Genomic DNA, 15392 nt, shown 5'->3' on the forward strand with positions numbered 1-15392 from the left:
TTTTGCAGGTTAATGTTCTGTAAATTTAGTTATGCTTTCTCTTTATGAAAGTAAGTTAATTGCTTAATAAATGGTAGGATGCTCTAAAAATGCCAAACTAAATCTTGTTAGAATCCTTGTGAAATGTGCTATCTAATGGTACAACTTGTTCTAATGAATATGTACTGTCTGATAGAGTTTTAGTGTGTTTATTTGTTCTCTGCCTGCAAGCATCTTTAATGCATAATTTTTTTGAAAAGTGATAAAATGGTAAAACCACTTCTGTTATCCTTTTTTCCATGTCTTTATCCTCTGGTAATTTTCTGAGGATTTTTGGAAGTGATTTGCATGTCTTTTAAGATTTAACTTGTTTAGAGTAGCTGAAACTTGTGATATGCATAAATAATTCTAAAAAAATTTTTGCTGCAAATCCAACCCCCATGAGTTTTTTATGATGTTCCCTGAATTCTGGAATTAAATCTTGATTTATACTTGCTATATGAATTATTTTGAACAATCCTCGCTCTAAATCCTTTTGTTTAAGAGTTTAGTAAGCGAGATCTTGTCGCTAGCGTTCGTGATGTTTGTCTTACTTAAGTGTGCCATCCATTCTTTATTTCATGTCATATCATTTTCAAATCATCGGCATCATGCTAATGCATGCATCTCATTCATGCATTATAGCGACCGAAACGCCGCAGAACTAGCCCGTTGAGCCCGCCGAGACCGTCGAACCCGAGCCCGGAGTTGAGTTCATTGTCGAGTCAGAAGAAAACCAAGGCAAGCAGCTAAGCATGTTCCTCGACCCATTTAACTTAATTTAATTTAATTATCTCACTTGGGTATATGTGGTTATGCTATATGTTTATCTATTGCATGGTTGATTCTACTTCGTGCATTTACCTTCCTTGTTTTTATATATCCATGTCCTTGCCACTTGTAGTTAGTAACTAATAATTGAATAAATGCTTAGCCATGCTTAGAGTTGGTCTATAACTTGTAAGGAAATTTTGGGAATAGGATCAAGCTACACTCACTAGCAACTTGTTTATCCTTGATCACACTTGTCCGGTTTTGAGATGTTGGAAGGATCGGAGTGGTCTAGTTGGAAAAGTGGTCTCGTGGTTTGGGCGGAATGCAGGGCCTAGAGAAAGGAGTCTCGGAAACATAGTCCGCTTGAACCAGTTAAGGACTGTCCGTGGATGACCTTGATTTTGAGCAACTTATCGTACTACCACATATCCAATCATGGTATGGATGAGCCGAATACCTTGTAAGTTTTAATCTTTGATGCACGGTCCATGATGCGTGGCCATTGGGCTTTGTAGAGAGGCCTAGGGGTGTCCCCAGTGGACCTAGGTGACTCTCCGCGCAAGTTAGACGTGATTTTCAACGGTTGAGACTTGTTGGAAAAGGTTGATGCGAGTACCCCTTATCCAACGTGATCGGTTGGGTGAGCCGCATGGTCCTTGTGTCGTGTAGGTAAAGAAGTACACCCTTGTAAGGTTATTTAATCATTTTAAATTACTGCGCTCTCGGTAATGAACAAGCTCAATATCCAATGAATCCTTCATAGAAGTATCTCTATGTTTGGTTTTGGCTTATGTCACCTCATGTTGCTTGTTTGTTTAGTAATTCAATCAACTAAAATTATGAGGTGGGCTGGGCAAGGTAATTAAATTGCTAGAAAGCTAGTTGTTGGATTAGAGAGCTCATCCATATGCAAACTTACTTAATCCTAAAGCCTTATCTTGTGAATTCTCATTTGCATACTCTTTGGTTATTAATTTGCGCAACTCTTGCGAGTACCTTTGTACTCATGTTGCTTTCTAAACTAAGTTGCAGGTGAGCCGGAAGTTGTGTTTGGTCACTTCTACCTCGCTAATCACGGTGCAGGTGAAGAGTAGGTCGTTGTGGTCTCGATGGTGTCCTTGAGCAAGACTTCATTACGTTATCGTGTTTATCTAGTTATCTGCTGCGCAATCGTTCTCTTGGGATATCATGTTAAACATTAAACTTTATGTTTCATGTCCCTTTTAAATGATAATTGTGAACCCAAGGCTTGTATTATGTTGTTGAATCTTAAATTTCAGATTTGACTCCTCCTATATTGAACTTGTAATGTTTATTTATCGAACCATGAAATGCTTAAAATTGCTCTTTGTGGATCATTGGCAAAATATATGATTGTAAATAGTATGTATGTATGCGTGATCTTGGGCACATGGTGGAGCACATACCAGAACTGCTGGATTTGATAATATTTTTGGCGAATGACTTAGATGTGGGTTAACACATGGCACGCTCTCGGACGAGCGTGTGTTAGCTCTTATCTTAATAAAAATGACCGACGGTTTGTTTAAAATGATATCAAATTGGACGGTTCTTACAGGTAGCGCCTGTTAACGTGATGCCAAGATACTTGAAGTTTGCCGCCAGCTGATAGGCAACGAATGCTCTTGGGGTCTTAACACGTGATTATTGATTCATACAAATTTAAGATATCCGATCCATGCATGCTACATCTCCCACACATAATGGATATTTAAGTATCTATATATATGGCAGCCTGTGTCCACAACAGCAGCAACTTATAAGATCTAAAGTTGAGTGCCACGAATGCATGGAGATTTGCAACGATATCCCGGTCATATCTGAGTTCAATCAACTAGCGTACCGCTGTGCCGGGGTTTTGCCGTCGGCCAGATCGGTCTAGGCGGTGGTATACACGCTATGCGTTAACTTATTTACGAGTTGAATTTATATTTCTCCAATTTGTATGAGCAAGCAGGTCAGTGCATGGCATTTTTAAGATCCCAACACTTAGTTTTAAAGCAACTCGTGTTAGAAATTTTCCCATAGGATTAAGTCATTAGAAATTAGTCCGTTTTCTTTAGTTGATCCACAAGGGACCTACCCAAAAATGGAGAGTAGTCATGGTCTTGAGGCGCAAGCTATACCCAGGAAATTCACTGGATAAAGGAAAAGGGCAGAGAAGTCATAGTAGGAGTTAGAGAAAGTTTTGAAAAATTCAGTATTCATTTTTTTTCGTATATATACACAGTGATTACATATACTTTAACATGAAATTTAAAGTTTGAGGTCTAATATGAATTAATCAGGTTAGCCATATATGGAATGTACATTGTACAAGAAAGGCAAGTACATACACTTTTGTAAGTGGCCGTGACAAGAAAGGAAAACACGTGTAGAGCGTGCCACTATAGATTGCACGCTGAGATATTCTCGTATCTCGATCGTCACATTATGTTTTTTCTCGAAAACGCAGGAGAGCTGCGCTTCATTATATTAAGAAGAAGAAAATAGGATTTGATTACACATCGCGGAGCATCGTGTGCTCATGCTAAGTTGCCACGAGATTGTAATTACACAGAGATTAAACAACCAAATACCCGAGGTAGCTAACCAACTACTAGCCCACAATCAGCTCCCCTAGGCGCCGGGTACCTGCAGACAAGAGATTGAACGGCTGTTCCATGGGAAACACTAGCAACCAGAATGGGTGTGCGAATCTGCTATCAACAAGCTGCTTGAGCTTGGAGCAGATTACCCGAACAGCGCAAGGAAGGGAACAGTTCCTTCGCAGCACTGAGACGGACTTTGCTCAACGAATCATCGAAGTACTCTGTGGCCGTCTTCTTCGACGTCGGCTGCAGCTGGCTCTCTGGTAGTACTGCACCGAACTTCTGCATGAGAATGACTTCGGCGCGCTTCGAGGAGGCTATCTTGGCCAAAGGTTGGTTCTCAATCCGCCGGCTGCGTTTGGGCAGACCTGGGTTCGGCGAGTCATCCAACCTGGTTTGTGCCACCACGTTCATTCTCCTTGCTGGTTTAGGCGCGAGTGGTCTTTTGATCTTGCGTGTCACAGCTCCAACGAAGGTCCTGCAATGGCGAGCTCCGTGTTCCAGAGCCAAGGACAGGTTCCCCGGGCCCCTTCATCGTTGTTCCACCAGCAGTGTGCTGGGCCGCAACAGGCGTCGCCGATACAACCTCCGATTCTCATGCGGCTCGGCTGCTCCATGACAGGAGAGAGAGAGTGAGTGAGTCGACTGAGGAACGCGGCTCAGTTCATCGGGAGCGCCGGTTCCATCTGCTCAGCCAGCAGATCGAACAGGACAGGTTCCAGCTGCGGGCGGGCCAGCTGCCCATCTGTAGGCCCCTCCAACGCTCCCGCAGGAGCCTCCACCAGCTCAGCCGTGGGGTGTCGAGGCAGCCGACCTGGTCCCCAGATGGAAGCCTCCAGCCACATCGGATCCTGCACCTGGTCTGGTGCAGACCCCATCTCGTCTGCCGCAGCACGACAGGACAGCTGTAGCTCAAGGACAGATGGCCCCTCTTGAAGCAGTCCGCATGCGGGGACCTGGTTCTTCGCCAGGCGACAGCTGTCCGGGAAAAAAATTCTCTACATCCGGATGCAGAGAAGCGGCACTGCAGCCTGGTGCCGATTCGTGACACGCGTCCAGTCCACGCATCTTAAAACAACGGAGCTCCCAGGCCCATTAACCTCGGCTCGGCTCAAAGAAACAGTTTATTCGTACGGGCTCGTTTTCTCGTTTATGCAGAACTGAAAGACACAATCACGGAATAGAAACTAGGGGCCTAGGGCAGAAAAAAAACAACAACGCAGCGCCGCCGCCGCGATCGTTGCCTCTCCTACGTTGCTTCGCAGCCATCCGCACCTCCTCCGTCAAGATAAAAGTAATGTATTCTCAGTTCAGAAGTAGCAGCTCTCACACATGTTTTAATTAGTGTAATCATCGAGCACCGTGAATCCATGACCACCATGGCAGGAAAAGGACATGAGCACATGGCAGGACAAGAGGACGTGGCAACACAACCTGGGCTTCCTTCTGCACATGAAAACACCGCAGTAATAATTGAGGATCACGAAGCCAACGAGCAGCGGTTACAATCTCTTATGCTCCCTTTCGCATGTGAAGACTCTGCAACCATTGGTGATCATAGAGCCACTGATCAGCAGAAAACGCAGGTAGATTTATCTATTTGTTTCATAATATTTTGTTAATTTACGATTTGTTCATTCTTGATATGCGCAAATATTTAGTACTTATTATACGTGGAAAAGCAGACACTGCACACAACATCATTGACTATTGGTGAAAATGCTCAAGGCGATGACAACACAATCCCTGAATCAATGGCATGTCAGGTAACATGATTATGCATAATATTTAAGATAAACACATTAATTTGTATTGTGATAATATGACTTTGCTTACGACACATTTTACAATAGGCTAATGAGCATGGGCCAACGGTGATTGTTCCTGAAGTTGGAATGTCTTTTGAGTCCGGAGAAAGTGCATATGAGATGTACAACACATATGCCGGTATGGTTGGGTTCAGTATCAGAAAACATGACACAAAGCGTAGAGCGGATAAAACAATGTCATCAAAAGTGATAGTTTGCAGCCAACAAGGGCATGGAGATGCTAGTTCATCAAAGGGCAGTTCAAGGACAGGTTGCAATGCTCGTGTTTTGTTCAGTATAAGCAGAGAGGGAATTTGGACAGTGCAACATGTTGAGCTTGAACATAATCATTATATGGCTAGTCCAGGTAAGACACACATGTTGAGATCCCAGCGGCGGGTTATGGAAGCTGACAGAAAACTCATTAGTCAAATACGAGAAGCCGGGATGAAGCCGTCACAAGTGTACGAATTTATGAAACAATTCTATGGTCGCGCTGAAAATGTTCCATTCTTGAAGATTGATTGCTGTAATGAAATTGGTCGCGAACGGAAGAAGTATTTAGAATGCAATGACGCACAAACTTTGTTGGAATACTTGAAGAACAAGCAGATGGAGGATCCCACATTTTTTTATGCCATTGAAATAAACAAAGAAAATGGACGGATAACTAATTTTTTTTGGGCTGATGGTCAGTCTATTATGGATTACAAATGCTTTGGTGATGCTGTGCCATTTGACACTACATTTCAAACAAACAAATTTGAAATGCCTTTTGCTCCACTACTTGGAACCAACCACCACAAGCAGACAATCATTTTTGGTGCAGCATTGTTATTTGATGAAACTATTCCCTCATTTATCTGGCTCTTTGAAACTTTTTTGACAGCAATGTCGGGTAAGCACCCAAGCACTATTTTCACTGATCAGGATGCAGCCATGGCAGGAGCAATTGCTTATGTATTCCCAAATACAAGTCATCGTCTTTGTTTGTGGCACATTTATCTTAATGCTGCAAAACATCTTAGTCATGTAATTAATAAGCACCCTAAGAAGTTTTTACCTGCTTTCAAAAGTTGTGTCTATGAAGATAGATCAGAGGAGTGTTTTGAAGAAAAGTGGAATAAATTGTTGACAGACTACAGCCTGCAAGAGAATTTATGGATGCTAAATTTATATGATTTAAGAAAAAAGTGGGCTGCAGTTTATCGTGATTCTTTTACAGCTGATATGACGACAACCCAAAGGAGTGAAGGTATGAATAATGTCTTTAAGAAAAAATTCCGTAGGAAACTTGGTCTTTCTGAACTCATTGTGGAATGTGAAAATGTTTCTGCTTCTCTTCGTGAAAATGAGTTGTATGAAGATTTTAAATCACGTACGAAGGATCCAGTTAAGTACATCCTAGATTTTCCTTTGTTGAAGACAGCTGCTGAATCTTATACAAGAAGGATGTATAAAGAGTTCGAGGAAGAATTTAAAAGTCAGTTTTCATTTACCTGCAAGTTAGTACAAGCTGAGGGGTCTATATCAACATTCATGGTTACACATAGGGACTCAAATGTTGGAGCAACAGTTGTACTCAACACTACAGATAAGACTATTACATGTTGTTGCAGGAAGTTTGAATCCATAGGTATGTATACAGTATTTGAATTAAAATTTTGGTTCCAATACAAATTGCTTACTAGTGGTTTCTATACATTGTAGGTATATTGTGCAGGCATGCCTTGAAAGTATTCAATATGACCGATATTTTCATGTTACCGTCTCAGTATATTCTGAATAGATGGACAAAATATGCAAAAAGAGGTTTTTATGTTGAGAAAAAAGGAAAGGAGAAAGAAAACTTGAAAGCACATGCCGCACGACTGTCTCGAATGGCAACATCTCTTGCACTGAAGTGTTCAGTGTCAAAACCACTTCTTGATGATTTGGAGAGAGCGTTACAGAAGCTGGAATTGGAGGCTGATCATTCACTAAACAAGATGGAAGAAACTGATTTTTCTGTAATTTCAAATGACTGCAGTATAGATACAGTAAATAGTAAAATATCGTTTAGAGTTCCTGAGGTAGTAAAAGGTTCAAAAAATAAACGAGCAAAGAATGCTGTTGAAAAGAATACAGGGAAGAAAAGAAAAAGTTCTTCTGATAAAGGTACTTATCCTCTTATATCACTTCTTTTACTAGCTGCAGTTATATTTATAGATGCACCTATTCAATCAAAGAACATATATTGCTGATTATATTTTACTCCTCTGTATGCTATAGGGAAAGGTTCACGGAAAATAGACCAAAATACAAAACATGATCAGGATCCAAAACAGTTGAATGTACGACATACTAGCCTATACTATTTTCCTTTTTTAATAATTCATTTATCTGAATATTCTCTTAAGGTTTTGTTTTTTACACAGACATCTTTTGATGAAAGTATTGGTGCTAATATGACAGTACACAATGTTGTAACCAATAATGTGTATGCGGATTTTCCAGCCATGGTCAAGCCTTTTACTTGGAGTTGATCAAGAAGCATCAGCTGCTCGAAAATTGCATTTTGATGAAGCACATAAGCAGTAGACACTCTTTGTAAATTTCGATGTAACTGGAGCTGTAATAATCCATTTCCGTTGTTTTTGTGACAATAGAAATCAGAACTGATCACTACCGAAAATTGATCACTGGCTAATAAAGAGTATAGAGGTTACAGACCAAAGATATACAATCAGGCTAGCAAGCACAGAGCAATACTAGCATACAGAGTACACATGCTTATCTTTGCTTCTCTTCCAACCTAAAAACCTCATATGATGTTTTCTTCATTGTCCAGAAATTTTCAACTCATTTTTTTGTTGCACATATCAGCTTCAGATTCGCCTGTATTGATGATAACATGTCCATCTTTGTCAGCAGTGCACCGAGTCTTGTTCTCCCTAGCACTGATTGTTTCCAATTGCGCAACATTGTCAAGGCCATGATGTTACCTGTCTCATAACCTGCTAAGCTTAGTTCTGAAAATAAATGTCATTTCATAAGCGTTAGCAAACTATTTTTGAGATTATCCACACCTCTAAAACTCGTATTAGGCAAACAGAATACTACACTTCACAACTCTACTATGAGCTCAAAATACATGAGGTTCAGGAGCTCCAAAAACATATTGATGGAGGCCATCTCAAAATATTAGTTGTGATAGTGTTTAAATATTTTGGTCAGCTGCTCCATCGGCATTAGACATACTAATACAACAACCTGTTTATAGCACAATGTCTATCGATTGTCCTCTTCAGTTTGCTTCCAGGGGCAGTTTCAACGTGAATCTGGGGGGAAAGGTTAAAAAAAGAAAAAACTCAATCACAACAGAGCTACACACTTCTGCCAATTTCATGCAAGAATCAAGATTTTGAATGGAGACCAAAGAAAGAACGTACTGACTTAGCTTGATTCCTTAAGTCAGTTCGGAGGTGACTCCGGCCAGCTGCCGGCGGCGTGCGCGACCACCACGAGGGCAGGCCGTTGGGGACGGGATGCCGCAACCGCAGGAGCTAGGAGGTGGGAGAGGACTCGGCAGTTACCGCCGTAGGCGTCGTCCGCAGGCAGCGCGGTAGTCGGAGCCTCGGAGATTAGATGCGAGATGCGGCTCCGACGGCCATGGCTTGGTCTCTTCCGATCCGACCAAGCACCAGCCACTGGAACAGGAAACGAGCCGAAGCCGTACAAATAAACTGTTTCTTTGAGCCGAGCCGAGGTTAATGGGCCTGGAAGCTCCGTTGCTTTAAGATGCGTGGGCTGGACACGTGTCGCGAATCGGCATCAGGCTGCAGTGCCGCTTCTCTGCAGCCGGATGTAGAGAATCTTTTTCCGCTGTCCGTCCTTCTCTGCCGACTGCCTGCGTAAGGCAACAACTTTCTCCTTTGGGAATGTTGTCCTGGTTCCGTTTGAACCGCTTTGTCGCCTTCTCGTCTCCGGCGGCGGCGGCGGTTGCTGCCTCCGGCCACCGTCCGGCTCACCGCACCGACAGGGGAAGGCAGTGTGCCTAGGACCGACGCCTCTGGAGAACCCATAGTTCCGATCAGGGTTTCAATCGAGCCCGCTGTCACCATTAGTGGACGGTGAGGAAGGACCTGACGGCGACGTCGATCTTGAGGCAAAGTCAGTAATGGCGCGAACATGCACCACCACTGGGTTGGAGAGCAGCTTCTTCTTCCGGAGAAAGGGACGGAGGTTGTTGAAGACCCTATGCAGGACCGGATCAGAGTGCACCACCGTCGGTTCCGGCTCCGCTGCCAACAGAGTCGTCGTCTTCGGAATGTTGCATGGTTCCATCGCCCAAGCAGTGAGCTTGAAAGTCGATTGATCCGTCTTGCTCTCCGTGTCCGGATGCAAGCGCTCAATCCAACAGTATTTGGAGAGCAGCTTGCTAGCCGTGTCCATGCTCCAGACATGTGGTGGGATTCCGTCGAGCTCAATGGACAGGGACTTGAACAGGATCTCTGAACCCGCATGCGCCAGGCGCGTCCATGGCCGGAGCACCAGCGTGGTGCCTGCCAGCGGCACACCCCCGGCCGCCAGCATCCGGTCACGAACACCCTGGGAGGGGCAAACAACCAGAAAGTTTTCCGGGTAGAACGGCCGCACGGCGAGGTCGCCGGGGTTCTCACCCAGAAGACCAGAACATCACAGATCGCACGTCGAGCCGCATCAGCCGGGATGTCCCTCGAGGCATTGCCCGCCTGAGCCAGCAGCGCGTACCTCAGCCGCGTCTCCTCCGCCACAGTCTCCTCGCTACGCTGAATGTAGCAGAAACTGCTCTCCGGGCGCAAAGGTGGGAATTCATCTCCGGCCAGCTCAACAGCAGAAACCACTGGAGCATCGCCCTGTCTCCCACGCCCCTCAGCCCTGTTTCCGCCCGGGTTGTGTGGCGGCGGCGAAGGTGTGCGACTCCCCGCCAGAGAAGCCGGCGGCGTACACCGACGGTAGCACGCACGAATCGACGTGGAGCCGCATCCACCGGGGCAGCCCCCTCCACCGGCGGACTGCGCGGACGCTTGCAGTCCCTGGCGAGGTGGCGGAAGCCGTGGCAGCGCACACACCGCCGGGGCAGCTTGCATGTCGCAACCCGATGGCCGGTGGACAGGCAATTCAGACATTTGCCCTCGAACTCCGGCGGGATGCGACTCCGGCGTGGAGGCACCGCCGCGGCCACCGACGCATCACGCCCCAGGCGGCGTCGGGTGGACCTGGAAACCACCTCCTGGTATCCGTCCGCGTCGACCTGCGGCCGCACACCACCTCCCCGTCCCGGCTCCTGGCGGGTTGCACCACGCGCACCCATGCCGTTGGGCAGCCCAAGACGGCCACGCAGCCGGTCCGGGAGAGGGCGATGAGGGCGAGAGAGAGGCGGCTCGCGACGCATCGGGAGCCCAACCAGAAGCCGCGCCAGCGGGCGACGGCGTCGAGAGCGACGCGTAGGCCGTCGCTGGTTCTGCGGATGTGGTGGAGGTGGAGCCAGCGACGGAGGCAGAGGCAGTGGCCGCGTTGGTACCTGCATCAGCTGTTGAGCCAGTGGGACGCTCCCGCCCGCCGCCGTCGCCGCCAGCGGAGGATCAGCGGCGAAAGGTGACGCCTTGGGGGAGACCGCAGTTATGGTATCAACACATCTCTGAGGCATTTGTTCTGTGTAACACACGAATGTACTGGTGGAAATCAGAAAATGGTACAGCAACATCTCAATCATGTAGCACAATATGAAGAAATAAAAGAAATGCTCTCTCCGACTCTCTCACACACATGTTCACACAGACAAATACAAATGGTAATACAATGCAGAAAGGAACGAAGATATCGTGACAACGTCAACGGCTACTTCACCGTGCATGGATGCCATCTTGCACCTATGCTTATCTTTCAGTGGTCATCCGATCCTAATGGCGGAAGAGCTTCTCAATCACCTTGTCAGGGTTCTTGAAGCCAAGCTCACGAAGGGCCCCAACAAAACAGCTACCTCCTGACCTGTCTTCCCCAGCCTGCTGGACACTGAAGCATTTGTTCAGCTCAAGAAGGGCGTCCACAACGCCATTGCACACCGTTGGCACCGAGCACTTCTTCGACGGGTCGATCACCACTGAGCCCTTGCTGCCGTACGGTCCGTCTTCGTTGCACGCCATGTCGTCGTAGCACACCTCCTTCAGCGGGACGCCGGCGCCGATCAGAGTGTTCATGGTCGGGCAAAGGCACTCGACGTGCCTGCTTACCTCTTGGCAGCACATGCCCCGTGCTTTGAGAACACCCATCTTGGCATCTCGGCAGCCGCCGCACGAGGGCCTCGAGGAGTCGTACGGCTGCTCCGGCATGGGCTTTGCCTCATTATCATCTGCCACTGGATACGGCTCCTGCGTGTTACCATCATATCCGGCAGAGGCGGTGGCTGCTGCGATGGTCAGGGTTGCGAGGAGGAAGAAGAAACACACGGAGGCCATTGGGCTATGTCTATTAATTCCTACTACTTGAGTGTGCTTATGTTGAGTTGTATGTATGTGTGGGTTTGCAACAGTGGCAGCAAGTCCTCCTTTTATAGGGGAGCGGCTAGGGAGGAGGCCAGGGAGCAATGTCATTGCCAAATATGGTTGTTGATTACTTGAAGAAAAATGTTCAGTTGAGCTGCGCACGCTGCTCATCAGTTGTGTTCATCGCTTTGACATGATCCCAAATATACAAAGAACGTTGCAGGGACAGTTCTCAATGAACAGCATTCGATGTTTTCTTTTTAGCTGCGCATGCAGCGCATTCTCGGATTATTCAATAATGTGAATAATATATTAATAATATATATGTACTACTACTGGCACCATCCAAGCCAATGATCCAAGCCAGAGGGATAACATGTGCGCATTGTTTTATCAATAGGCATCACTAGTTTCTACTTAATTCTGGCTGTCCGTACTATGCCAACGTCGTAACAAGAATTACAATATCAGATATGAACACATATCAGAAGAGGCCTACTAAATCATTGAAGGTAAGGACCCCACAGAAAAGGATGGATTATTCGCAGCCACGACATCCTCACTGCTTAGTTCCTGCTTAGTTGCCACTGAAAAATATCCTCATTTTCATTGCCCACGCAGCTCTACAGCAAACCTAAAAATGAGAAAGTGCCTCATGAGGCACAAGAAACTCCTCAAGAAGATCACAAACACAGTAAGAAATTCACATGTTATTAAGCTGGCTGCGGACAACTATACAAGGTACAAAAACACGTTGGGAAGTGGCAATCTGCCAGGAAGGCGACGTATCCTAGTTAGTTTATTAATTAGACTAGAGTTTAACATGTTGAGGGAGAATGGGAAGGTGCCGGAGCACTACATATTTTGAGATACAATACAAATTAATGACAGCTATAGACATACATTCAGTTCAATCGTTTTTGCACTTGGTTCTCGTTTCAACTAAAGGATTCTTTGACGAGAGGAAATGGTTCATGAGAGGCACAATTAGCTGGCTGTGTCAAGAAACACAAAAGAATCTAGTCCGACCACCAACCATAGGCTTGAGTCTCTAGCTTTCAACCTGTATCTATGAAACCTTTACTTTTCAACCCTGAACTGTTAAAACCACTGAGCTTTTCAACCCATGATGTGTTCACTAAGTTAGCTTGTTCATAATAAGAAGATCACAAACACAGTAAGAAGTTCTTCACTTGTTAACAAGCTGGCTACTGACAACTAAATATGGTACAAAAAACATGTTATGAAATGGAGATCTTCCAGGAAGGCAACATATCCTAGTTACATTAGTTTGAGTTCATTAATCTTAAATAAATAGCAAGTGTGGAGCATATTTTGACTAAAGTTTAACGTGTTGACGGGAACGGGAAGGTGTCGGAGAACAATTTTGAGATACAGTACAAATTAAATATTGCTATAGATATGTATTTGGTTCAATCGTTTTTGCACTCGGTCCTGTTGTTCGAACTAAAAAATTCTTCACCGAGACGAAATTAATGGTTCATGCATGAGACGCACAACTAGCTGGCAGCGGCAAGAAACACAAAAGAATCGAGTCTGACCATAAACCATAGGCTGATTGTAGCTTTCAACTTGTATCGATGAAACCTTTACTTTTCCACCCTGAATTGTTAAAACCATTGAGCTTTTCAACCTTGCTTTGCTCACAAAGTTTGCTTGTTTATAAACTAGCTATCAAAATTTCTGTGGTCTATACCAAAACTTGTTTATAAACTCCATATACTATTAACATATATATAGAGTAAGAGCTTTTTTAAACCCTTTTCACAAATTAATGATGGATAATTAAAACAAGCAATGACAACATTACACGATGCTAGCCGAGTTCATGCTTAGTTTTGTCTTAAAAAAGAAATAAACATCCCCTATCCACTACCGGATTCAGGACCTTTGCCGAGTGTCTACGACACTCGGCAAAGCCCTGAAAACACTCGGCAAAGGCTTTGCCGAGTGTAACACCTGGCAAAGGGCACTCGGTAGTGATTATTCCGGCAAAGACGTCTTTGCCGAGTGCCTTTTGTCGGGCACTCGGCAAAGGCTTTGCCGAGTGTCAGATTAGGCACTCGGCAAAGAAAAGTCGCCGTGACGGCGTTTGGGACCGTGACGGCTCTTTGCCGAGCGCCCTCGGTTTGGCGCTCGGCAAAGGGCCTAGTATTTGCCGAGCGTCCTCTGTTTGGCGCTCGGCAAAGGCTGGCTCTTTGCCGAGTGCCTGTGATGTGGCACTCGGCAAAGGGCAGACTTTGCCGAGCGCCAAATAGAGGGCGCTCGGCAAAGTTTAGGTCACTTTGCCGAGTGCCTGTTACGTGGCACTCGGCAAAGTTCAGGTCACTTTGCCGAGTGCTTTTTTTATACACTCGGCAAAGAGTTTTTTTAAGATTTTAATTTGTTTTTTCCGTAGCATTTTACACAAGCACATATTCACACAGGCATATTATTTGAAATTTCACATACACAACCAAATTGACGCAAATCTTATCATCACAACCAAATTTAACAAAGTCTCGTCAACACACAAGTAATGTCACATACACAAGTTCACCATATAAGTGTTAACAACGATAAAGGTTCATTTAAAGTTCACCACACAAGTTCACCACACATGTTCCGCACACAAGCTCACCACACACAAGCTCAAATGTCACAAATGAAGATTTCGAGATGGCTGATTTGGAGTTGCCTGATTTGGAGATGACGGTGCATGCGGATCATTTGACGCCGCCGATTGTCTCTACACAGAGAAGAAGAGATTGCATGTGAGACAAGATAAATAATGATCGTACATAAATTAAGCTAACAAACAGCATACAAAACAAAAAATCTCTACTATCAATAGCAACGAAGAACTAACACTTCGGCATACAAATGCAAGAAAGACTGAATGGCATTCAACAAGACCTATGCAAGAAAGACTGAAATGCTTGCTGCCTAGGCACAGTGCCAATTGAGAGGGATTTTCGCTAAGTATTAGTGAATTGGTATGTGAGCTCCTGCACTTTGTTAATTGCTAATATGTTTCATCAAAGGCATAGTCTAAATATTTACAAATTCAGACATTGCAAAGCTTGATGCAACTGTAATTCTGCTAGCAGGTCAACTTAGAGTTGCCAACTTTGCATTGCAGTCGCTTTTGATTATTAAGATATAAGAATGAACTCGGTTTAGACCTTAACATGTCAAAAATCCTGTCAGTCAGAGCATCTCATGAATCATGACCAATGCAGACAAGTTCAGTAGCATGCAGGAAGTGCTCGTATTGGTTTTGGTGGAACAATTAGGAGGATGTGTTGTCCAAGTAAAGGATTGTAATTTCTTGTCTCAAATAGTGCTACTTTATAAGCATTATTAAACTTTGATACTTGAAATCTGTTGATAATTTTGTCCCCAACTCAGCATTTTGTAGAGTGCCCTCTAAATGGACAAATTATATATCAGAATTAAAACATAAATGGACAAAAAGGTGCCCTCTAATCTTTTAAAAAGGAGCCCTACCATTTCATAAAAGGACAATCACAAGCCTTTTAAAAGAAAAGAAGCTAAAGTTTATCTGCAACTGACTAAGGAAAAGCTATTTTTATATACTAACAATGTTTATCTAAATGTATAGCAAAGACTATATATTTAAATTTGCTTAAACAATCTATATTTTATATTTT

This window comes from Panicum hallii, chromosome 7, assembly GCF_002211085.1.
Source record: "Panicum hallii strain FIL2 chromosome 7, PHallii_v3.1, whole genome shotgun sequence".
NCBI lineage: Eukaryota > Viridiplantae > Streptophyta > Magnoliopsida > Poales > Poaceae > Panicum > Panicum hallii.